Source organism: Python bivittatus, unplaced genomic scaffold (genome assembly GCF_059951505.1).
Source record: "Python bivittatus isolate LINGU-HERP-01145 unplaced genomic scaffold, Pbiv_v1 ctg000020_np1212, whole genome shotgun sequence".
Taxonomy (NCBI): domain Eukaryota; kingdom Metazoa; phylum Chordata; class Lepidosauria; order Squamata; family Pythonidae; genus Python; species Python bivittatus.
In genome coordinates this window covers 107,216,913-107,243,401 of record NW_028277030.1, presented here as the reverse complement: position 1 = coordinate 107,243,401, position 26,489 = coordinate 107,216,913, and the positions used below count along the sequence as shown (strand labels likewise).

Sequence of the window (26,489 nt, the reverse complement as noted above, 5' to 3'; positions counted from 1 at the left end):
GTCATGCTCTAAACCATTACAGATTTCTCCAAAGCATCCATTATCACCAAATATATATGTTGCAGTCTTGTTCATTAATTATGTAGCATCAAACATAACTACTGTTAATACTGACAGTATTACACATTGGTTCACTTAAATCTGACTGTGTGCCATTAAGTTGGTGTCAATTCTCAACAACCACCTAGGTCTTCTCCAGGATGATCTGTCCCCACATCAGCTCTTCAGGTCTTCCACCAGTATACCCATTACCTCATTATTATATACTGGTCCATAATATATAATGCTCCAGATTTTTATTAAGTTAGCTTTCCTGGACCTTAAGGTAATTAAACATACAGTCCATAGTAAACAGTTACAGTATTTTTCCTATATTACAATTCTATTTCAGTCTTGAACTTCAAACAGATAACTTGTTTACTGAAACTTGCTTATCTATACTTTATATATGTGAGTTATTTTCTATAAAGTAGAAGTTATTTTAAGCTAATTTTAGAGAACACCAACATACTATGTTATTTACTCCAAGAGCAGTAATTCTGTTCAGAAGATCTGTTATAAATAGAGACATCAACTACAAAAAAGTAATTGCATAATCAACAACATATTTTTATAAAGCTTAAAAAGAATAATTTCAAACATCTCAAAATGCCATTGATAGTGTTTTCAAAATGGAAATGCTCTATTTTCCAGTATCACTGCATCAGGAAGAACTAAGGAGGGATCCACTGTTTGGCTAAGGTATAAAATGAACTATTCATTTCCCAGGCAGCTTCATCTTCTCTTACAAAAGGGACTGGTGTTTGATTTAGGAAAAGTAGAATTAACAATATATTATAAAAAGGGTTTTCAATCAAAGATTGTAAGTAAGAACACTTAGCTGCTTAAAATGAGTGTAAACTTCAGGCCGAATGAATTTCACTCAAGGATGCTAAAAGAGCTAGTCAGATTGGAGATGACCAAGTTGGAGTTTCTTTTCCCTCTGGATGTGAAACACTGGGGCAAACAGTGAGGTAAATAGGCTGATGTCCTCTTCTCAGGAAACAAGTTCATTTCGCCTTTTCCTAGAGGAAGCATAAGGCCTGCAGTAGCCCTTCAGTAGCAAGAATGGAAATAGCCCATGAGGGTGTAGCATGCCCCCCTGAAAATGGATGGCTGTATGTGGGGAGAGGATAGCCATAGTTTTCTCTTCATAAAGATATTATTACAGAGGCTGCAAATCTGCATTTGGACAACATACAATTGTTGGCAATTGTACAATACCTTTAATGCCCATAATAGTTTGGGGCTAAGGATCACCCAAGAAAGTTATTTAAGATAGGGTTTTCCTATGCATGATTCTTACCATTCATTAAGTTCATCTGCAGTCATTATTGCCTCTTGAGGTGGGCTTTCAAGGTTGGATTTTCTCAGAATCTGGTCTCTTAAATGTCTTCCTATAGGAAGACTCATATATTTTGTGGTCTTTAAGAAGTCCACCTTCCCATCCCAATACATTTCTGTGGTCAGGCTTTGATGCTACTAAACTAATTACTTTAAAACTTTTTAATTATTTGGATTAAAAAGAGAAATAAATTAAATATGACCTATCAGTCCAATGCACCATCATTTGGGTAGCATGATCTTACATGTCTTCAAATGCCTTTTACAGCTCTCTGAAAATATAATAAGAAAGGGGCAGTTTGGGTATTCGGGAGTAAGCTGTTCTTTAGAGAGGGGGCATTACCGAAAAGGGTCAAGCCCAGAGTCATTTAAGATAACATTTGTTTAGTATTTGATAGCATTCTCAACAACCTCTCTCTCCCAGATCTTACTGGATGGGCAGATTCAACTCTGTGAAGGCAGCCACAGCATTATTTCTGTATTTGCCTTCACAGAGTTGAATCTGCCCATCCATGATAAGCAGCATCTTAATTGTACCTGGAAGCTACCTTGCAACCAGTGCAGCTTCTGTAGTAGTGGTATTGCAAGAGGGAACATTGGTGCACCCTATGCACCAAAAGGCTGCTGTATGTTGCACCCACTGAAACTTCCAGACAGTCTTCAAGGCCAGCCCCATGTATAGCACCTGAAATAATCCAGCAACAAGGGCATGACCGACAGCAAGTAAAGCCACCTGATCCAGGAAAGGCTGCAGCTGGTATACAACATATGATTATGCAAAAGCTCTCATGGCAACAGAAGACAATGTCTATCAACTTGTATCTCCTACAAATTCCTAACCTCTCCATCCCAGACTCTGTTCTCACCAAGGTCAAGTAAGGAGAGGTTTCCCCAGAACTAGTATTCTGGAGGGAATTTTAGTCTATTACCACTCTTTGTCTCTCATCCATATGAAGATTCATGACACCAACGCCAGCCCTTCCCCATTGCTCAGAGTCCTGCTGGATTAGAATGGCATAAAAACTCCAGTAAATAAATATTTTCCTTTATCCAATTCACCACTCACTTCTCCAGTCCAGCTAGCTCACCACCTTCAATTCTGTATTTTTTCCTTCCAACAAACAAAAGTACCTCCTCAGATAGTCAGATAATGGTGTACTCTAATGCCAGTTCTAATTCATTGCTCAGTTCTTGCTTCCAATTCTGGAAAACAGGGAGCCCTCCACCTAATTCCCCCACTAACTCTTTGCCGGATGTGTTCTCAGAGGGAGCCAAGCAGTTGCTTGTGACAGTCATACATCCCATGTTCTATGGTCTATCAAAATTTTTTGAAGAGCTTCAGTATTTAGCAGCTGCTGTATAATAAATTGCCAGCAGTGGTAGCAGCAGCAGTTCCCATACAGCCTCACCCATGAGTCTGAATCGCCTCTTCACTAATGATGTCAGCAGCCTTTTTTTTTTTCTTCACACCATCCCTTCATTGCCCTGTACAAAGAGTGATGCAGGAGGTCCTTGATTTCTACTGATTTCATTAGCCTATTCATCCCATTTATGCTTTCTCATTTGTTGACTTTCTACTACAGTCTCATACAAAAAACTGTCCATTCTTTCGTCTGTACCTCTCCCTCTTCAGACATTCCCACAATCTCTCTTCTGCATGTCACAGGTCTAATCCTTCTTGCTTCTGTTTCATTCAATTTCCCTTCCTTATTCTTTCTTCTTCTTCTCCATCTCCACACTCTTCTTTCCACATTCCACTCCCTTCTGCACATACTCTTTTACTTCACTGTCTTTATCTTCTCCACACTTACAACTGTCCATTTGAATTCCTTCCATAAAAGATTCCTGGTCTCTGGCTGAACCCAAATCTTCCTCAGTGTCTCTGACTCCTACATTCTCTGTCCCATATCATGGAGACTGGTGGCAGTCTAGAATTGTTTGCAAAACTGTTAGGGAGAGAGACTCGTTCTTTGTGTCACTTCCATTCACTCAAAAACAAGGAATGAGAGAATCTTGATGTTTAATTGTTTCATAGATGAAATTAACAAACAATAGCAAAGCAGTACAACAATAATACAATAAGAATAATAAACTGAAAAAATAGAAATAGAAATAGAAATGATCCATATAACAAGTCCCAGCTAAGAATATTAATTAAATTCAATTTAGACACCACCCAACTCGAACTGACTCTGGGCGGCTCACAATAATATATATTATATAAATTACCACTACTGCTGGCAGTTTATTATACTGCAGCTGCTTAATATATAGCAAACTCAGCTCTTTAACACATTACTAAATCTAGACCATATAAAAACAAAATGCTATTTAAGAACATTTCAAAGATAGAGAATACATCTCTGGAATCCACTCTTTAACATCTAAAGACTTACTTTCTTTCCACCCTCAAGCTCAATAGAACCAAAGTTCTTTATAAAATGAAGGGTCATTTTATAAAGGGTCCACCCTAGCCCAAGGCCTGAGAGGTTTTAAGGGCTTGTTTAAATAGGGTCAGAATGAGAGATTTAAGGGCTTGTTTAAATAGGATCAGAAACATAAATTTTTGTGAGGATATCATTCAGAGAGCTGCTACTGCAACAGAGGAGGCTCACTTCTGGGATCCCATCAGCTTATACCATTTAATTGATGGGATCTGAAGCAAGTCAACTTTACCCAATCGTACAGTATGGACAGAACCTACAGAAGACAGAGATCCCTCAAATAACAAGAGCCTACGCCATGAAGGGCTTTACAGATTATCACCAGCACCTTGAATTGCATCCAGAAGCCTACTGATAACTAGTGTAGCTCGCAAAGCAGAGGTTTATGTGGATGAACTGTGGCACGCCCATAACTGCCCATGCCACTGCATTCTAGACCAGCTGCAGCTTCTGAGTAGTGTTCAAGAACAGTGGCATGTAGAGTGCATTGCAACAGTCCAAATGCAAGGTAGCCATAGCATGAGTGACTATCCTAAGGGCTTTCCAATCGAAGTATAGGATTCAACAATAATATTCTCTCTCAAAATTATTGCTAGGAAAAACGCAGTAGGTCCTTGAGTATTGCCATCCTCATCCATTGCTACCGTGATGGCAGTTGGCAGTTTAAAATTATAAATTACCACAATGAACATTATATAATAGAACTGTACTTTTTTATATATATATATATATATATATATATATATATATATATATATTCAACATAATATCAAAAAACACAACTATATACAGGTAGTCTTTGCTTAATGATGGTAATTGGGATCAGCAACTCCACCACTAAGCAACACGGTCATAAAACGCAATGTCACATGACCACGCTGATTTACAGCAGCAGTTGCAGCAGTCCCAGTTGCCATTGTTAGGTGAATCCCACGTGGTTAGAATGTCCTGCAGTCATGTGATCACCATTTGCGACCTCCTGCCAGCTTCCCCATTGACTTTGCTTGTTGGAAGCCAGCAACGCAGGTCGCAAATGGTGATCACATGACCACAGGACGTTGCAATGTCATAATTGCAAGCCAGTTGCCAAGCACCTGAATCACAACCATGTGACCGCAGGGAGACTGCGATGGCTGCAACTAAGAGGACCCATCATAAGTCCCCCTTGTTCAGCACTGTTGTAACTTTGAATGGTCACTGAACAAGTGGTTGTTCAATGAGGACTATCTGTATTCCATAAAATATCACAACAGAAAATCTTTTTGAAAGTTTTAATTATCTTTTAAGAGTAGAATTTCTACATATTAATTACAAACAAAATAGCATATCTATTGAAAGCTGGGGCACACTCAGGAGTGTATCATACAATCATCAATTCAATCACTGTCACTATTCAACATTTCCTGCAATGAGTATTTCATACAAAATTCTCAATATTTTTAAGAACACAGATAAAAACACATTTCTCAGTAAGTCAGAAAGTAGTTTGGAAAAAATATACATTCACTAACATAAAGATAATGCTGAAAGCCAAACATATTCTATACATGTAGCAAAATTTACTAGAAATTTTATGGGTTAGAAAAGCTCTCCTCTACTCACTCCAGTAAAGGAATTAAAAAACATTTTGAAGCACAAGTATAACCAATTTGTATGATTATCAACATTCATACAGCATTCTGAACTCCGTAAAATGTTTCATATTTTTTTAGTTACTTATACTGGGGATGGCAGAACTAGGATTAAACAATCAGTATGCTAAAGTATGCAGTAGGTTTATTATTATGTAACAGACAACATATTATAATAAGATATTATAAGATAATATAAATATAATAATCTAATTATTTTGTATCATATATAAAATATAAATTATACATTTTTACTCTTCATTTTTGTCTTTTGTTGTTTTGTTGTTTTAATATTTTAAAACAATTTGTAGACTGCCCAGTCACTGAGAATCAAGTGGCATATAAATTTAATAAATAACAATTGTTGTTTGTATTACTATTATGTAAAGTGCTGAGACCTAGGAATAAATCAGAATGTTTTTTTAAAAAGCATTTTTTTCAAGGGTTTTGTTCTTGTTGTTCTTGTTCAAGAAAAATGAGTAAAAGTATTTTCTAGTAGTTTTATTTTAAATTTTACATAACATAGTAAATGTGAAAGAAATCTATATTTGAAATATTCACATCAAATCAAGAAACAAATTAATACATAAACAGACAGGTTTTCTCAATACTGATAAATCTTTCCTTTTCAGATCACAAAAGCAATAAAAATAAACGTACTGTGGCTGAGTTTCTCAGTAACTTGTTATTAAATAACGTGTTATTAAATCTATACAGGGATTTACAATCTATACACTTAAATTTGTCTCCCTTTCAAAAATCCTGCTGTACCCAATTTCAGTTAAACAAGTATTCAAAATTATTTCTCTTAGAAGAGATTTTTTTCTCTTCTAAACACCACATATTCTATATTTTTTCCTCTTAGATTATTTATTGTTAACCTGAAAATGGCCCTGATGGCCAGTGCACTCTAAGGAGAACCACTAATATCTTTGCAAAGGCAAGTTGCACTCAGGATTGCTCTTCTAGACTGCAGAGATGAAGATACAACTACTGACTAATCAGTAATTTTTGGAAATAGTGACTATATTCTAAACTGTCTCCATCTTTGGTCCGAGCACACAGATTCTTTAGGAAAAGAGAGCAAATTAAACAGTATTTATATCTCAGTCCAACAGCACAAGACCTTGCTAGACCTAAACAGAACTGAATCTGTTCAGTGACTGGATGAACACTGCTTCAGTATTCCATGTAGTACCTGATTCTTAGATCTTAGTGTAGCATTAGCAGCCTTGTGCCCTCCAAATGTTCTAGACAACTCTTTTAATTCCTTACCATTAGTCATGCTAATGGAGCTATGGGAACTGCATTCAAAGCATCTGGAGGACATCAGGTTGCCCAGCCTTGACTTAGAATGTAACTGCCCTTCTGATTTAAGCAAAAGAAGTAGATCTCACAAGCCTTGAAGTCTGCCAACTCTTTTCTTTAAGGTTTGAAGCATAGCTTTTTCTATATTAACTAGCACTTGAAGATCCAAGGGACATTTCAGAAGGAGACAGGAAATAATTATACAAGCATCAATGTTGTATATGTTACATGGTAACACAGAGTTTTAGATTTTATAATGTTGTAATGTTTAGATTTTGTAATACTGAAATTTTATAGTTTCTTTTTATTTAAACTGTTTTGGATTTCGAAAATTACTTTAAGAAGAATAAAACTTTTAAAGCTAAGCAACTTTCACTATTTCTTAAAGCTACTATAGTCAGAACTTCTTCTCAGATTTTTCCTGAATATTTTCCATTTTCTTTCACTCTGTGACAAGAAAAAAATAGTAACATACAAGACAAACATGTTTTAAATCAATTCATGAAATGTCATATCCCAAAATGGCACTGCCTGTGTCTTTTCTGTTATGTAATTTTATTTAACTCCTTGGGCACATACTATCTGAATACAGTATGTGAAATCAATGTGGTACCCTAGCAATATTTTTATCCCCCCCCCCAAGTTAAAGGCAACTAATTTTTTAAACAAGACCAGTCAAGCATACTGTTTAGTAACAATGCCTAAATGCTGATGTCACAGCCAAACTATGATCTGGCTCTCAAGAATATGCTTTCAATAATTCTAGCCTGCATCCTAAACCTTAACTGAAAACCCATTTCAATAGTAATTTCCAATCATATTTTGCAGTCAAGTATGTTTAGTAATGTGCATCAACTGTCAAGTTTAGATATAACAACAAAGGACAGATATAGCATTCCTAGTTATATATGATGGAAGCCAAGGAGAGCAAGGAACACATTCCATACAATGTAAACTGAGCCAACGTTTTTCCTTCCCTTTACCACCCAAGCTTTTAACAACATTCGTTATACAATTGAACTGAATTCAAATTCAAAAATTATGCTGACCTGAGAAATATTAATTTCATTATTTTAGAACCTGTTAACTGTGCTCTTGCTCATGCCTATTCAACTAAGGTACCTGAAAGGTGATGAACTTTAGAATTTATTAAGTAATCCAAATCCTGAATTATAATGGCACACAAGTTTTTCTGAAACAAGATTAGCAATTACTGCTTAATGTCCTCTACAATGTATGGTTACAAGCCAGACATAAATCAAAATTAGATACTGTTTTTAAATATTTTTAAACTCCTATTTTATGGAGTGACAGTCAAAATCTGTGTTAAAAGTAAACAACCTGATGCCTTGCAGAAACTCTGGGTTCTCACCAGTTCTACCTACATATCCAATGGTTGCAGATTCTAGAAACAATGAAATCTTGATCTGATCAAGTCCTGCAGCCATGCTCAGAGGATAGTAATTGAAGATCATTGGTTGATCTATGTTAACTGCACCAGCAGTCACACAACTTACGTAACTACAGTGGTGCTTAAGAGTTTGTGAATCTATTTGAATTTATAATCTTTCTGTATAAATATGATCTAAAACATGATCTGTTTTCCACACAAGTCCTAAAATTGGATAAAGAGAGCCCAATTAAACAAATGAGTCACAAACATTATACTTATTCATTTATTTATTGAGGAAAATGACCCAAAGCTACATATCTCTGTGTGGCAAAAGGATGTGAACTTTTGCTGTCAGTAACTAGTGTGCCCCACCTTGGGCAACAATAACTGCAACTAAACATTTCCAAAAACTGTTGATCAGTCCTGCACTACAGAGGAATATGTTAAGTCATACATCAAAAGCAAAGGATCTGCTCTATAGACTATGGAATAAAGAACGGCAGATGCCAGTTACTTGTGTCAGTTTCAACTTATTTCATGGCAAATTGAGAATCTTTAGGAAAAAGTGGAGGAGTACTATTACTTTTGGCCACATCTGTTCTCAGCTAGAACGGTTAGAATTTTTATATCTATTGTGGTTATGTATAGTGCCATCAAGGGAAGCTTTCAGTATTGCTTATATTTCTTATATTTATTTTTATTACACTTCAATACTTGGATTATCATGTTGGAGTATTAAAGGCATACAGTATGTAATCTTGTTAAGCACAGAAATTTGTTTCAAAAACTATATAGGGACAGTGTGGATGTTACAGTTGTATTTTACATGATGAAAAAAATCTTGTCGAAAATTAGTAGGGCAGGTTTATCATATATTAGTGGTAATCATACTGGTGGCTTGGGTTATGATTTTATTTGATCAATCCATAAATATAGTTATGGTTCAAGAACATTTGGATAATGAGGATATTCTATTGCTCTTTGTTTGAAAATACTTGATTTTCATATTGTTATAAGTAGACTTACATGACCTACAAAAAGTAGCCTCAACGCATTTCATAGATGTGTTTCAACACTTTATTATTATTTTGATCATTTAATCACTGCCAGAAATTTTAATCTTCTTGTGGTTTTTCAAATGGGTAGAAATATTCCTCCTAAAAATGTATTTATAATCAAAATTGGAAAGAGATGCAAGCTTATATACAACAATGTAATTTGAAGGATATTTGGCAGTTGCTATAGAGAATATTGAGTAAGTCTTGAAAAAAATATATAGTAGCCATTACAAAAACATCAGCTTAGTCCTGAAAGGAAAGAGGGAGTGAGGAAGAAACTTAAGGTTGGCCTTGATTCTCTTGGGTATAAGAAGGAGGGAAAAGGAAACTCTTTTAGGCTTTCAATATTCTGTTGTTATACCATATAACAATAAAGTAGAATTACAGTAGTTCCTGTAGTATGTTTCCATACCTGGCCTACCTCAAAGAGCTGACAGTTACATCACCTACAAAAGAGGACTATACCTTTATTTCCAATCCTCACAAAATCTGTTTTAAATTAAATTCTTTTCTGATTTCTTTACTTGATAATGTTTTAGATTCAAGAGTTAATCCCTACTTTGGTCTCAGATAATGCTTCAGTTACTTCAATACTTCATTTCAAATAAGTTAATGATAACTTACTAGAATACTTCTGTGAAAAAGAAAAAAAGAAATTTTAGGTGCAAACACACATGGAAAATTTGGTTCAATAATATCTACTGGCATATACAAGGAATCCCATGGAGCAGACCTTTAATTCACTTATGTCAGCTACATTACAGATAGGGAACTTTTAGGGTGATCAAGTTTAATTTTCTTTGAAGAGATTAAAGTTAAACTACTTGGGAATCTCATGAAAAAGCAAATAAATTACTAGCACATTTAAACCAACGGATACAACAAAACATAATATCTGAAATTTTAACAAATGATAGGTTGAAAATTACAGATACTGAATCTATTAATTTACATTTTCTCAATTCTATAAGTAATTATACAAGCTTGATGATATTGTGAATCAACAACAAATGGGGAATTTCTTGAGTGAAACAGATATTCAGCCATTACCACAGGAATGTCTTAAAAGCACCTTTGAAACTACAGGAGATATAAGAGACAATTCAACTGATTGAAGAATGGGAAAGCCCCTGGCCCAGATGGCTTTCCTGCTGAACAGTATGAGGGTTTTATAGACTTGTTGGTCCTAATATTATTAGAGGTCTATAATTTATTCATTCGTTTATTCATTCAATTTATATAGCCACCTGTCTCAGACCAGTGACTCTGGGTGGCTAACAGCCATAAAAACAATCAATGTTAAAAACAGTACAAAAAATAAATATAATATAAATGCAGCCAAGAGATCTTTAAAAACCATCAGTGTCAACACAACCATGAAATGGGGCCCTTCACACACTCGGGGGCCCAGGCCCAGGCCCAAAGCCAGGTCTTCAAGGCCTTCCAAAAAGCCAAAAGGGTAGGGGCTATCCTAATCTCAGGAGGGAGGATGTTCCAGAGGGCAGCCGCCACAGCAGAAAAGGCACGTCTCCTGGTCCCCGCCAGCCAACATTCCTTGGCTGATGGGACCCGGAGCATGACCAACCTGCCAGATATTAATCCAGAAAATTCCTTTATCTTTTTATGAGGCTTATATTGATTTTAAAACTGAGTAAAGATTCTAAATTCTGCACATTATAGACCCATTTCATTCATTAATAAATATATTAAGATATGAATTGCTTTGTTGCCTAAGCAATTACAAAGAGTGTTACCATACATAATTCATCCATTTCAGTTTGGATTTATTGAAAATAGATAAGCATCAGATAATACATGTTTATTAATAAATATGTTGGATATCACTCATATTGATTTCTACTTTATTAATATCTGAGTGCTGATAAAACTTTTGACACAGATTAATTTTTTTTAAAACAAGTCATCTGTAGGTATGGATTTCAACCTTCTTCCGTTAAATGGATTGCAATGTACTATTTGCAGCCAACAGCAAGAATTAACAACAAATCAGTTAATTTCTGGCCCAACTGACTTACAGCATGGCACCTATCAGGTTGCCCACTTTTGCTGCTGCTTAATTCTTATTGTAATATAATAAATAAAGTAATAAAGTAGATTTATGGGTAAATGTCATGTGAAAGATATGAATGCTATTTCCAAAATTGTGGAATTTGACTGTTTTTGAGGAACTTTGGTTACATTTGGTGTGGAATAGCCAAGAGAATTATATTGAGACACTGGAAAAGTATTACTAGTCTGGGCGTTCAAGGACTGGATTTAAGAAATGTGTAAATGTATTAATTTTTGAAAAGGCAATTTTTTTCTACTAATAAAAAAAATGATACACTATGTTTCCCTTTGGCAGAGATTCCATAGTATTTTTCGAGAACAGACAAATTGATAGGTCTAACTGACATATTAAACAGAATCATGAAAAAGAAAAATCAAGAGATTTTGTATAAGAACTGAACTCTGTTATTTCCTGGAACAGAATTTAAGTTACCTCTTAGCACAATACTATTCCAAGACTTGGAGTCCATGTTCAGGGTAAATCTGACTTCATGAACCATATCACATCACCATAATTAACTTTGTTAATTCAAATATATGGCAAATTCAATTACTCTGGAGTTTGACAATGAAAACTCTGAATCATAAATTTGATAAGGTTAAGTTCTGATCATAAGGAAATAAAGACCAAGGTGTCATATTGAGAGTTACATTAAATGAACCTGAAGAGATTAATTTCTTTATGGAAATCTTCTGTAGTACTGCCATCTCAGCAACTGAATCAAAAAGTATTCAGTTTTATGGGTTGGGGAAAATGCCCTGCAGTTTAGAAGACATAAAAAGTTATGCTAAAAAGTACTTGGATGACCCTTCAGACTTCTTGACATGTATTCTATGGACAAATGAGTTAAAAGTGTAAATTTTCAGCCTACATTGGTATCACTATGTTTGATGAAAACAAACACTGCATTCCATATCATGTTACTGGGCAGCCATGATGTTTACTAAGCAACAATAAGTTTGTCTTGGTGTGATTTGATCTGAGTTTCTTTTTGTTTAATGTTTTTAAATTAAAAACAAAGATATATTTTCAAATAAGGTAACATCTATGGATGGGCAGATCATTATTGAAGTTATATAATTAATGCTCAATGTAACATTAGTAAGAGATACCAGGCAGAGTACAGTGAGTTTTCATGATACTAAAAAAGAAATATAAATATTAAGCTTAATAAAAAAATCTCCACTATATTATTTATAATTTCTTTAAAAAGGAGGAGGAAGAAGGGGGGGAAACAGCCCCCAAAATAATATAGGTAAATATGTTGGAATGTGAGGGTGACCTTGGAAGATGGGGGGGGAAGAGGTGCTGCCTAGGGAACAATCAGATAAGAGAAAGGAGTCCGCAACAACGTAATGGCCAGAGAAAGAAACTTAGGAAGAACCCACCCTAACTACTCAGGTGATAAATAGGGAGGGCAAGAGATTTGTACTTTCAGACTTGCAAGATTCTGTTAATGTAGCCTTACAATAGAGTAGAATTAGCCCGCGTAGTCATGTTTCCTGTCTGGTTTACCTAGGAGGGTTGACAGTAAATACTTAATTTCTGACTGCCCCCTTCTTTGTTCTCCAACCAATTTGCAGCACAGTACCTACTGGTGTAAACTTTAGAAGCTATACTCTGTGTTTGCATTTACCTTGCTGTGTAACATATACAGGGAGTCCTCGACTTACAACCATTCGTTTAACGACCATTCAAAGTTACAATGGTTCTGAAAAAAGTGACTTACAACTGGTCCTCGAACTTATGACTGCCAGTGTCCCCACAGTCACATGATCAAAATTCAGGCATTTGGCAACTGGTTGCACATCCCAGGGTCATGTGATCACTATTTGAGACCTTCCCAGTGGCTTCCAAAAGCAAAGTCAATGGGGAAAGCTAGATTCACTTAATGACATGATTCACTTAATGACTGCAGCAAAAAAGGTCATAAAATTGAGCGCAAGTCATTTAATGACCGCATCGCTTAGCAATGGAAGTTCTAGTCCCAATTGTGGTCATATGTCGAGGACTACCTGTAATATACATGGAAGCCATTCTTGCTTAAATTTTTGTTACGCATGTATACTGTTAGCTTCGCCATTCCTGCATATTCTCCAAGTTTAAGTTCCCTATAAGATATCACTGGAACTAAGTCTTTTTTCCAATATTGCGCATAGTTTATCCTCGCAGCCATAAGCATGCATCTTAATAAGTTACAGTATTTTTTATTGATAAGTTCTGAAATGTGTTTGTGTGTGTGTGTGTGTGTGTGTGTGTGTGTGTATAGAGAGAGCGAGAGAGAGAGAGAGAGATTCATTTCAAATCTGATCCCTAAGATTCTATGAATGGTGCTGCATATGCTTTCCAATACTTTGGGGTAAGGGGGTTTGCATGTCCACCACATATGGTAGAAATGTACATTTCCAGCATTTTTTATTACCATATGATTTGTCTATTTTGACAATTATTGACAGAGATATATACCATCCGTAAAACATTTTATGCCAACTCTCTTTCAAACCATAGCTTGGTAAATTTTCTAGATTTGTTCCACAGTTCTTCCCATTGTTGTATTGGGACTGTTTCTTTGAAGTTTTGCATCCAATTTATCATACATGTTTTTATTTGTTCTGTCTCTGTATCATATGAACTGAGTTTCTTTTGCCCCATCCAGTCCTTTACAGCCCACAGGCACCAAATTGAAGACTTTCATAACATATCTAGCTTGGCCTGAGATGGAGATGGAGATGCAGAACTGCCTACTATCAGCATACTGATTATATTCCACCCAAATCAACAAACAACCTCTTCAAGCAGTTTCATATAGAAGTGAAATAAAATAGAAGAAAGGATCAAAGCCTGTGGCATTCCAGACTGGTACAAAAAAAGAGCCTAACTGCTCTTCACCAATAACTACCAACTCAAAGTGCCCAGTCTAGTAGAAGCATCATCATTAGACAGTACCTTGAACTCCCAACTCTTACAGGTGATCTATAAAGATAACATGGTCAATGGTATTGAACACTGCCAAAAAGCTAAAAGAACCTGGAAGGGTGCACAAAGGTCATCTACTAGAGTCCAGTGTTGTTACTAGTCTATGGCCAGATCTGAACCCTGACTGAAAGGGATCCAGATATTTCCTCTACGAACATAATGTCCTGCTTTCTATGATCATATATCTATTAAAGTGAGATACAGATATGCATCTGGCCCCATTGCTACTCCATTCTTATTAGCCACAAAAGAAATATCTGATCCTATTTTCCTGTTTTCAATTTTTTACCAATTTTGGGGTAAGTCAGAATATTCAATCAATATCAAACTGTATATACTGGTTTCTTCTGAAAATGATAATTATAGTCTCTGAGGAAATCAGATTTTTTTTTACATACAGGCTTCCTACCTCTTTTGCCTGTATATATCCATGTGATCAGATATATACAAGCCAAAGATATAGGAAGCCCATATATGATTGTTAAAACAGTCATCATCCTCAATGTAAACTTCAGCAACAAAAAAACCCTATACTGTTTCCCAATCAGTCATAAATGAAACTGAGCTGTAGGCAGAATTATGTCAGGTGTCTAATATAGCTAGATAGAAAGCTTCTTCTAGCAATAAACACCTAAGCCACAGTTTCATTCCTGACATTATGAAAGGTGAAATTCTAATCATTTGCTTGATATTCAGACCCACCAGAAAAATACAAGAAGGGCTAAAATCAGCAAAGACAAAAGGGGTCCCCTCACCGCCGCAGGAGTATACCGCATACCATGCAGCTGCGGGCAAGTATACATCGGGACCACAAAACGCAGCATCCAGACCAGGATAAAAGAACATGAAAGACACTGCAGACTACAGCAACCAGAAAAATCTGCAGTAGCTGAACATGCTCTCAAGCACACTGGACACAAAATCCTATTTGAAAACACAGAGATACTGGACAACACCAACAGCCACTATACCAGGAAGCCATTGAGATTCACAAACACCAGCACAGCTTCAATAAAAAAGAGGAGAGTCTAAAAATCAACAAAACCTGGCTACCAATCCTGAAAAATACAGCCTGCAAAAGGTCAACGAACTCAGCTCAACCACCAGGACATGTGAACAGTTCACACAATGAACATACTAATCACCCCCAGCAGCCACTCATTAACAACTCAATAGAAGAAAAAAACCTGCCTAATCCCCAGGAAGATACACACATATTCTGACACCAAAACAGCAGCCACTCGTTAACCCAAACCCCACATACCCCCTAAACCCCCCCCACACCCCCAATTCCCCCCCCCTTCAGATCTCTATAAATACCCACAAAAGGGTCACATCACCCTGGGCACAGAGAGAACTGCTCCTGTCTGTGCTCCTGCTCTCTGAAGATGCCGGTCACAGATGCTGGCCAAATGTTAGGAAACAAAACTTCCAGAACACGGCCACAAAGCCCGGAAGACCCACACCAGCCATCGTATTCCGGCCGTGAAAGCCTTCGACAATATATTTGCTTGATATGATTTGAAAAAATGATCCATACTATTTCTTCAGTAGCTAGTTTAAATAGAACAAACTATCACTGTCAAAATTTAGGATTTTCAAGCTATAGGTTTGCTGTCAAAAATAATCTGAATTTAAATACACACATGGAATAGAAGTTAAAATCTATTTTAAAGCTTTGTGAAGAGGTGGAAAGATACTTGCTTTGTCAGCCATTTGGTTCAGCTGCAAAATTTAAAGTACAAGTACTGCTAATTAGATCTTAGTGAAATTTACTATAATTTATTTAGAGTTATTCTGTAAATAAGGACATATTAATTCTATAATTCTTATCAAATTAAAGATTCTGCAGTATAAATTAGTTTTGTGATATATATTGCATTAGAGAAATATATAAACATCTACATGAGATTAAGGATTATCTAGTTTCATAAAATACAAAATATAAGTCTTTGCTTTAAAGCAAAGGTATAAGAACTCAGAATACAAATTTTCTATAGTGTTGCAATGGTTTGTGAAAACTAAGTTTAGCACTACTGTGATTTTAAAAAATTGATAGGACAGATTGTTAACATAAGAATGGGAAAATCCAAACTGTTAATACAAGTAGGAAACAGAGATAATAAAGTAAAAAGTCACAACATCAGCAAGCTTGTTCTCAGCTACAGTTTCTGGCCTATATTTACAGTATACCATGTTTAATATTTAATATTAAATATTTTTTAATAATTTTTAAACATTACTATTATTTGCATTTTACAAATAAAGGAACTCTATTTAATGAATCATGCCACAAATCACACAATGTGTATCATCACATTATTTCGCAAATGATATAAATCAATGTGGGTGATACACTTTCCAATTTAACACAACTTTTTTGAATAATGGAACCCTATCCCCAAATTAATCAGTTAAAATAATGTTTCATTTTATCTTTTTTCTGCAGTGACATGTGCTTAAATTTAACCATCTATCAAACCTTATGAGGCTGGCAAAGTCAGGAAATAAGAACCACTTGGATCTCAGAAAATATATTTATTGCTACTGGGTAAATTAACAGAATCGCAAAAACCTGTCAAAGTAATCCTCCTGCTCAACTTATACCTAGAGTAATTAAGGTGAAGTTGGTCTGAATCTCTTTCCCGCACTTCCCTCCTCCCCAGGCCTAAGATGTTTCTTTTGCAACAGTCCTGTTTCATCTTCAACTTTCCCAGGATCTGTTAAGATATTCCACCACAGCATCTGAACATAAAAGTCCAAACTGCACTTTTCTGTTTAGATGGGAGAATCCAGTGTTTCATTCAAAATTATATTATTGCATCAAGTCAATTTAATGACACACCTTCACAATTATATTTCACTTTCAAAAATATAAAATATTAACAAAGCAATAAAGGGAGACCATATTGTGTTTTGAGGAATTAATTTTTTTTACTCCCTGTGTTTCTAGTAGAAATTAACCCCTAAAAATTGCTATTTGATGTGAAAGAGAAATTCTTGTTTCTCCTCACATCTCTGCCCTGGTAGCTGCTTCTCAAAAAACCAGATATATGAGTGCAGATTAGGAAAAGTGTCTTTTTCTTCTTGACTAGCATTATGGAAAAGTCTGCTCTTGAGCTTAGAATGGTCCCCCCTCTGACATTTAGAAATGGATTTAAAACAATTTTCTTCTACCAGACATTTGAATTTTAAGATTAAAATCCAAAAGCCCAGTGGGAAAGAAATAAGTTTAAGTTGTTATCTATTTTATTAGTTGGGCTTATTAATTTTATTCTTTTAATGGAATTGTGCGTTCTATGGTTTTATTTGTCTTAACTACTGAAAGCTACTAGACTCATGTGATTGTGTAGCATAGTAATTATATTAAATAGATAAATATGGTCAGTGCAGCCACCAGGAGTTTAACCTAACCCAATAGCCCTAACAAAACTATATCATAAATTACCTAGTTTAGCCTTCAGAAGATGTGCAGAGTTGAGAAGCAATTACTTCAGAGACTAACAAAGAGTCCAAACCATGTATTTTGCTTAAGAAGCAAATTCAAACCATAATATGATTTGTAAGATTGCAACCCAATCTTCTGAATTTGGCATATATTTCTGTATGGAAGAAGCTGACATTTCAAAAAGGAGGGAAAGGGAGAACCTAAGAAACTGCAAACAAGTCCATTTAACATCTGTGCTGGTAAAAGGACTGTGAAACGCTTTGTGATTACAAAAGATGCTTTGGAGTACACAGGAGGATGAATATAGCACCTGTCTACAACTCTCTGTGTCTTTTCCCAGGATCACACAGCTGTCCTTTGCAACTACTATGAAAGCTACCCCTGATTGTAAGTATGCATGCCACAACTGCTTCAGTGGTGGGCCCAGCAGAAGTACTTTCTGTATACATGCATGCATGGACATATCCGCAGACACCAAAATAACTGAGAAAAGCTTACAAAATAGTCATGGAGGCTTTTCAGCTATGCAAGCCCTTTAAGCAGCATGGCTGTTCAAATTTTTCAAGGAGTTTCTGCTAATATGCTTTGTGAAATTTCTCTTTTGAATATCATGCACAGTACTGTAAAACCTCCTACGTTCATGGTATTGTAGTTGCAGTAGTGCACCTCAGTAAAGATTCTTCATTCAACTCCTAACTGAAATAAAGCATCCCTTCTTGAATTACTACTGACATACAACTCAGGAGTGCATCTTTGTTTCAAGGAAGGCAAAAACAAAAATTTTGGAACTGTAACACACAGCTTTCTCAAAAATGATGACATATAAGCTCCAAACCTATACAGACTTTCTCAGCTAATTAATGACGAACTATAAGATGAAGATAGTTTTTAACACTCATTGTTAAACTGGAACATCAATGCATAGCATTACTGCATTTAGTCCAACCACAACTTTCTAAAGCAAATACATAATGGTTTCCTATATTAGTATACCAAGTCATTGGTATATAATAGCTAGAGATGATATGAATGAAACCCTAATCTCTTTCTAGATCATGACACCACCCCACTCAAATTATATTCTTCAATCATTATGTTGCAAGTTTATATGTGCAAATATAATCAAGTGGATATTTGGCATTCCATTAAACCTTCCCCACGGAACTATAATTTCTTTTCTTCTGTATATAAAAGTTGTTTTCATTTATTTCCTGGTATCTTACTCACTGGCATCTAATACTAAATATGTGATTAAAATGCTGCAACTACAGTATTTCAAACTACACTGCTGTCCATTGCCTTATATGGCAATAATTTAAATACATGTTTTCACTGGTCCCTGAACACATCTTTGTTGAATGATAAAACCTTACTAGGCAGAGGAAATACACTGCTGGGGGATAGAGGCTGTGTTTCATTAACAGGACCTTAATTTCTCTGAGTTTTAATACAGGCTATTGCAGAAGCATTTACTCAAGATCATATTATCATAAAATGCTTCTTTAAAAATAAGCAACAGGTAACAGTTCACCATTATCAGTTCTGTTACAAAATCTGACCAGAACACATTATAAACTGTACAGTACAATATAGGCATATGCACGTACAAGTCTTTTATTCCATTGCAAGCTGACAATAAAACAAAAACATTTAAACCTTGTAATTTCTCTGCCCTCCTAACTTCCTTAAACTTATTCTTACCAATTAAAACAGACCTTCCATTATTAAAAATTAAACAAGTTTCTTAATCACATTTAGGTATTAAGAGAAGCTGACTAAATGCTGTCTTGTAAAACAGGCCACAACACAAAATTGGGTTATTTTATAAGAAACATCCACAACAGATCCCTCAGGAAGTATATAACAATGTGTCCCCCATTCCAATTTAGCAATATTTCTAATACTATGCATGGCATAGGTAGCAAACTTGTCTATAAAAGGAACAGTGCTATAATACATTTTCCACCAACCAATTCAATCATTTCTGTCACAAGGGCAAAGTTACTGCTCATATGGAATTTTCAAGTTTATATCCACTAAATTGCTGATGTCATAGCATTAAGTCTATCCAAAGTAAAATTTTGTTACTGTTCCATATGGTGATATATAACTGAAGATGAAATCCCATGCTCATTTTTAATCGTTTCCTTAGACTACCCGACACTTAAAGAGGCCATTAATTCCAAGGAAAAACCACAAAGATGAAGTTTTCCCAATATTCTCTCCTCCAATTATCTTTAAAGATGTCTTGTAGAGGAGTCAGCTTGGGCAGGAGAAAAAAAAAAACAGTTTTAGTCAGATTGAAAGAGTATAACCATGCCCTCACTATTATTGTCATGAATGTAACTTCTAAATATATTAGGCACACATCTAAGCATGGTCAAAAGTGATCACAAAAAATTAAACTGAACAATATCAATAATAAACCCTAATCTTCAAGGTTATAAACTGAAGCACCATGTAAGAGATGCAGTGCTGCTTTGGTTTCAAAAACTTTAATCACTGCAAGGATAAATTGCCCAACATTCACCCCAAAATATTTGGGTATCTAATGTTTTTAATGTATTATATTGCAAAACAATTCTGAAATAAAGAATCTCACCTGTTCCATATGATTACTATTTATTACAAAGTTACTATTTATCACAAACGCAAAATGTTTTGCATTTGAACCATTTGAATACAAAACATTACACGTTTAATTCAAAATGGCCTATTTCAAGTATGAAACAGTTGCTTTGAGCACAAAACGGGCTTTGCGCACAAACCAAGCATAATGGGAAACGTCTGAAGTATGAAGCATTCTGTTTCAAGTGTGAAATACTGTTTCAAGCATGAAACATTTCCAAAGTGTTTAGAACAACCCATTTCACACTCCAAGTGAAACATTTCAAATTTGAGCCATGTACAGAACTCCCTCCAGTCTGGCTGTGGGTTATTCTACGAGATTATTTAAATCATGCCATGGTCTAAAGATCCCCAACTGATCCTAATGCCTGCTTGCTAATCAGCTATACAATTCTGTGCTCCAGTGAATTATTGCCCGTATAAATAAATAGCACATAATTTGCTGATAATACTCAACAGGCTAACTGGCATATAATTTAAAGCTAAATCCTCAGGGAGAATTTTTTAAACAACATTAACCTCATCATGTCTTTTGCAACAAAGATTTCTGATTTTTGATCATTATGAACTCTATTCCAAACATTTATATTACACTGTACAGAAGCAATGATACTGGGAAAGGTGGCGCCTTTTAAATAATTACCTTTGAAACAATTTGGTTTAATTAAAAATAGATTGAATGTAGAAGCTGTTATTTGGTTGGATGTTAAAAAAGCTTTTGATGTGGTTTTGTGGAGATTTCTGAAGAGGGTTAGGAAGATCTCTCAACTAGCAAATTTGAGATTTTCCACAAATTAGCCAAAAATAAAAAGGTTCTACTAGAGACAGAAATTCTAGAAGTCCTCTGAGTGTCTGGAGTAAAACAAAATAAAAATTAATTTAACTCCAAGATCGGTTTACATTTTAAGAGATTCTCCCTATTTTTAATTATTTTAAGTAAATGTGTACTCCATTAATTAACTTTCTCTAGCATGGTTATCCCTTAAGATTTCCACTATGTAAATTACAACTATTTGATGGGAATGGTAGATTTAATTTTCCACACTTTCAGACTTATCATGGGCATTTATTTTAGCTTTGGCCAGTGTCAGAATTCAGCTTCTCCTTGAAAGCTTGGAAGCTGAGCAAAATCAGACTCAGTACGTACTTAGACAGGAGACCACCATGGAATATCAGGTTTGTGTAGGAAGCTGAAAAACATCCTGGGAGAAGGCAATGGCAAACCACTCCTTTACTGTTAAAAAAAATCACTGCATGATTACACTCTGTCCTGGTTTAGTGACCACAATTCGTTCCAGCAAAATGGTCACTAAGCAAGCCACATGACAGAGAAATGCTCCAAAGATCGCTGGTTGCTGCCATCTCATTTAGATAAAGTTCTCTCATGTAGCAACACCAGCATTACTCTCCAGTATGCAGTGCTGTCAGGCATAAAAATTTGGTTGCAGGCGCGCGCAATGGTCATAAAATGATTTTTTAACTACCGTTTATTACCATCATATTTGTGAACAGTTGTTAACTGAGGTAGTCGCTAAACAAGGACTGTCTGCACATCCATGCAGCCATCAAGAGTCAGTCATGACTTGAGAGCCTTTTTAATACTACTACTGTTTTTAAAAAAATATTTAGGCTTAACCTAAAAATCTATTATGAGCATTCAAATAAGGTTTCCTTTTTCCAAAAACAGGACAAAAAAGGGGACTTTCAAGAAATTTTGTTATCTTTTTAAAGCTGTTTTGTTTAGAATATAGTTGTCTAGGTCCCTCTTCTATTTCCCTCTTCTACCCCCCTTTTTTTTCAAAGGTAATATTAGGTCACATTGTCCACAATGTTTTACCCAAATTTTCTGTTGACTGATTTAAAAAGGTCTCCATTCTCACACAAGATCTCATGAAATTTTGGCTATTTTTTAAAGAAGAAGCAGGAGACCAGGTTCAAATCTATACTTTTTTATGGAAGTTCACTGCATGACTTTGGGCCAAACACTGTCTTTCAGAACAGCCTATTCATCTTATCTGGTTAACACTGTAGATATAAAATCACAAGGAGGTGGCATTCTCTTTAGACAGGCCTTTTCAGTCTGAGTTAGCTTTAACAGAAATTTCAATAGTTTATTTGTTACCACTTTGTTTGCCCTATGGCAGAAAAGCAGGACATGAATTGTAATAATTAAATAAAATTATCACAGTTTGTGACCACAGCAGAAGCATTCATCTTTTAAAATTCTGGTTCATAATGTACTGCCTATAAGCAGAAAGACAGAATATGGAATATATTAATATATATTTATTTTTAATGTAAACCTTTTTATTATCAACATATTGATTCATATTCTGAATAGATATTCAGCAAGACCCTTGGACAGCCAGCTATAAATACATTCGACATCAACTATGTTTTCCTGGATGTCTTTGGGCAATGAAGATGGTTGCAGCTGTATGTAGTTACATAGAATGTAAGAACTGGAAAAGACCTTGGAGATCATCTAATAAATGCCAAATACAGGAATCCACTATTATAACATCAGGAAGAGAGAACCATTCATCCTTTGTTTAAATACAACCATGTCTCATTAATACTGTAATAACACTCAAAATATTCCCTATAGCCAGTGAAGAATTTTTCTTGCTTTTTTATTTTTTCCCCACTTTTCCTTTCAGAAGTCTTCAAGCTCAAAAAAATTCTTAGGTTTCCTTGCATACACTGTATATTTGAGATCTCCCCACAAATTTTCAATAAAGTAAAAGCCTGGGGATTCTTAAGGCCATTCTACAACCTTTGTATTTCTTTCCAGTATGTACTTCATGGCTGGAGTTATGCTTAAAATCATTAGCTTGTCTTCTTGAAATATCCAATCTCTTTTCAGCTTCAATTTCTTCACTGACTGCTAGGCATTACCTTGAAGATCAAGAAAAATCTCTGCTTGAACTACACAAAAATTGGATAGATCTGCAAAACAAGAACCCACAGGTAATTGCAAATAAGCTGTCAAAAAGTTTAGTTGAAAATGGACTAGTTGTGGACTTCTAGGTGGAGAAGAATGGCAAACTGACATGTCTCCGAAAAATGGAGGTGATGCTGAGGTGGAGACTGATGACCAGGCAGCAAGTCCAGTTCACTGGAGTTTCTCTGGATAAGGAGAAGCCAAGAGATCACCCATATGTGCTTCGTGTCAGGTTCGGTCAGCACGGGGCTTCGGGGAAGCTCGCAGCCAGACCACGCGAACTCCACCAGCGGCAGCTAGCGAGGGAAAGAGGAACCGAAAGTGCCGCTAATTAATGGGCCACCTGCGCCCAGCCAAACAGGAAAACCGCAGCGGAAGTTTTAACTCTACACTGATAACGGCGCGAGCCAACAATGAACGAGGCCACAGGCAGCGAAACAAGATCGCCGCGCAACGCAGAACCCTCGGGCTTGCACGTAACGGGGGGGGACCAACCCAAGCCGGGGGGGGACTGTCAATCAAGGACAATGGACCCTGACCGAACATGCCATCATGGACAATTAAGAGGGATCATTGGGGGTCCGATAATCCGCAGCGGTAACGCGATCACGGGGCGAAAAAAGCGTGGGAAGGGGGGAATATAACGAGTGATGCAATTGTACCAAGCCAGTCCTGGCTTTGCTTGTGACTGCTACGTTACGCATGAGTAAACCTCTTTTGTGAACCACACGTGTCACGGGAGTTTCTCTGTCGAACGGGGCAAACCTTACACTTCGGAAAGCAACTCCTTGCAAGGAAACCTGCAGGATCCAGAGAAAACCTACAGATGATCTATGGGTAAGAGCAGTGGGAGACACAGAAGAAACATCAAACTGACTGCCTTAAGCGGCACCTGCTGAAGGACACTGGGTTCACCCAAACTTCACTTTCTAAAGCACATTCCGTTACCAATAATTTCAAAGCTACAGAGATCTTCTAAGCAGCAGAGCAACTAGGCCACCTGGTGAGCATTCCTTTGGCCCGGGATGTGATTAAAGTGAACTGCAAAGAAACAACTATAAGGATTTAAAAATAATTAAAAGCAAAAAGCTTACCAAACTATGTAAATTTAAAACAGATAGAGGGATTAGGTGAATTTGGAAAATTAGTAAAAGTACTTTTGAATTAATTAAATAATACATACCTCCATGGGAATGAGGACTGTTTAAATTTTCCAAGAGAAACAACTGGTTGACTTTTTTAAACAAAGAGATAAGGAAAATTGTGAAAGATCATAGAGCTACTATAGAGCTACAGAGTCCTGAAGGCAACCAAAGAGTTAAGGACATAGAGAAAATGGAGAGGGGGAGGGAGAAAGGCTCGCTTTTGTTTGTTGCTTTTCCTTTGTGGATTATAAATTAAAAGAGAGAAATGTCTATCACTAGAAAAGCAGCTAAAGAAAAGAGGAGAGGATTGTTAACAGACCAAACAATACTGATTACACCAGAGATTCTACAAAGGATGTTTGAAGAATTAAAGGAGAGTGTCACAGCATCAGTGACAGCATCAGTGGCTGAATCTGTTATGAGGGACTTGCTTACACTTGAATGGAGAATGGAGGAAAGATTTGCAAATATGGAAGAAAAATGAATAAAAAATGTGAACAAATTAAGGGAAAAATAGAAATTCTGGAAACTAAGACAGAAACAATATGCCAAAAGATGGAAAAATATCAACTTGGTGAGGATATTAAGGAGAGGGTTATTAAAGTTTTAACAAAATTTTTGGAATGGGACAAAGAAGATATGGATGCAGAAGTGGACAAGGTGTACAAAATTAATACAAGATATATACATTCAAGGAATGTAGCAAGAGGCATGGTGCATTTTGTCAGGAAGAAGACAAGAAACCAGTCTTTACAACAACTGCATGAGAGAAAAGAACACATCTTCCTGATTGATAAACTCCAAGAGAAAAAAGATACCATTCCAGTGGGACAAATTGGATCAATTAGATTTAAAGAGAAAAAGATGCTACACTGTTGGGATGACCAGGGATAAAACAAGAATTATTTTCATAAAAGATTGGAAACCCTTTACAGACTTTTTGTTGAAAAGGGATAAAAATGACTTAGTGATTTCTAGATTTGCTGATTAAAAAGGATTGAATATGGGAAGAAGGGAATTATATATGTAATCTTAAAGGGGGAGGAGAGATAACAAGTTTGTAACTGCTGTGAAGATTGGAAGTTGTTTCTTTAAATATTTTTTTCTTTTTCTATCTATAGTTTCCTGCACTTTTTTCTTTCGTCTTTTTTCTCTTTCTTAGTCTTTATTTTTTCATTTTTATTTTTTATTTATGTAAAAAATTCGAATAAAAATTATACAATAATTACAATGGACTACTTATATACAATACAGCATTGGTTATGTAACCATGATCTGGAATGGAAAAGTTGTCAGAAGGAAACCTTGCTTTTGATGTCATCACAAAAGTCACTGCCTAACATGCACAATAGAAACCTTGATAAGCCTGAAATCTTTTGGAACAAAATGTCTAGACAAGTACAAAAATTGTACTGTTCAGCCACCACCACATAAGATACATTTGGAGAAAAAAAAAGGTGAAGCATCTGAACAAAATAACACTTTGTCAGCCATTAAGCATGAGGGTGACTCTATTATGCTTTGGAGTTGTGTGGCAGCCAATGACATAGGAAATATTGTGCAGGGGGAAGGAAACACGGATTCAATTAAATATCAACATATCCTATGCAATTATGGCCCACATCACAGAAGAAAGTAAAGCTGAAAACAGGTTTATTTCATTCACACAATAATGCAAGATATACCTCCAAATCAACCATGAAATAATTACAGAAAAGAAAAATAAAATGGCCTTAATAGTTCTCAGAATTGAAAATCAGTGGAGAACATTTTTGAGCTAGAAGACTTCTGCAAGAAAGGAGAAGGGTCTAAAAGCAAGGATAGACAGACTCTTCACAGGTTACAGTTTTCTGAGAGACAGTGACTTCTCAAAGTCACCCACCTGGCTTCATGCCAAAGGCAGGACTAGAACTCATGGTCTCCTGGTTTCTAGCCTGGTACCTATAACCACTATACCAAACTGACTCTCAATATATGTATGTAGCTGATATAAATTATATTTTTCATCTTGTAAGTCAGGAAGTCTACTATGTACAAGCATTGGCCATGCTCATTACAAC

General features: G+C 35.8%; 1 protein-coding gene across 1 annotated transcript in view; it reads right to left on the bottom strand.

Moving 5' to 3' along the window:
* Positions 1-26,489, bottom strand: part of ENAH (ENAH actin regulator) — a 95,905-nt gene that overhangs the window by 60,771 nt on the left and 8,645 nt on the right. The gene's annotated exons all lie outside the window — the stretch shown is intronic.